The following is a 1083-nucleotide window of genomic DNA, read 5'->3' as shown; positions in this document are numbered from 1 at the left end:
TGCATCTGGGGATGATGGGTAGCGAGGCCAGGGCGTTCCGGAAATTTCCCTTAGCTGAACCCCAACCCACAACGCAGTGGCTCTCTGCTCCCCAGGGTCCTGCACAGAGGAAGCCGACGTCAAAGCCACCAGGGCTCTCTCTGCCTCTTCCTTCTTGCTCCTGATCAGCCTGAGAACCGAGGTGGGGGCCTGCGGAAGCCTCCCCTGCCCAGCCTCCTGCTGCCACACCCCGACTGACTGACTGACAGGCAGGCGGGGGCTGGCGTTCCTGCTAAAAACACGGAATCGGAGGAGGATCCTCCAGGCATGACTCACGCGCAGAGGGACTGCCCCTGCAGTGGCAGGCTGTGCCCTCCCCGAATGTGGCCCCGAGGGAGACGGCACAATGGAGTGGGGCCAGCCAGGCTTGGGAGGGAAGGCCGTGGGGGTGAAAGGGCTCTGAGGGGGCTGGAGGCAGCAAGGACTTTAGGGTTTGACATGAGCTTGGAAGGGGAGTAAGAGTTGGCTTAGCCTGGAACGGAGAGAGGAAGCGCCAACTGGTGGGCTTCGGCAGGGCAGGCTGTGACCACTTGACAGCCCTTGTGGGCTGAGAAGACGTGGCCGAGGCGGCGGTGGAGCTGGGAGAAACCCAGACCAACAGCCACCTGGTCAGGTCTCCTCAAAGCCATGCATCCGGCCATCTCTCAGCCAAGGTGTGTGCCCGCCTGAACGAAGACTTGCCTCACTAGGCAGGTTGTATGAATGAACCCCAAGACTCAGAGGGACCTGAGAAATGGCATCTGGCCTCCAGTCCTGTGCCCCACACCCTCCTCCACTTAAAAGCCCGCCACTGCCACCACCTTCAAGGGAGACCTGCTCCCAAATCTGCTGGCCCAGCCACATCCTCACCAGCTGGCCCAAGTGGCCCCTGGTAGGGAGTTGAGTGTATGAGGGAGGCATAGAGGGGTCAACAGAAACCCTCTGTTTTAAAGGAATAGCCTCATTTTGATGTCAATATTAGAGAACGTGTCCCTCTGCCTCCACCAAGTGTGCATTTTGCCCCAGGGCTGAGGGTTTAGAGTGAAGGTCAGGCCGGGCCCCCAG

The 1083-nt window shown here is 60.5% G+C and overlaps 1 protein-coding gene across 5 annotated transcripts in view; it reads right to left on the bottom strand.

The window, feature by feature from the left end:
• Positions 1-1083, bottom strand: part of DAB2IP (DAB2 interacting protein) — a 40616-nt gene that overhangs the window by 12362 nt on the left and 27171 nt on the right. The gene's annotated exons all lie outside the window — the stretch shown is intronic.

Source organism: Myotis davidii, unplaced genomic scaffold, assembly GCF_000327345.1.
Source record: "Myotis davidii unplaced genomic scaffold, ASM32734v1 scaffold964, whole genome shotgun sequence".
NCBI classification, from domain to species: Eukaryota; Metazoa; Chordata; class Mammalia; order Chiroptera; family Vespertilionidae; genus Myotis; species Myotis davidii.
Note: the sequence above shows the minus strand (reverse complement) of the source record. Positions and strands in the feature narration are given on the sequence as shown.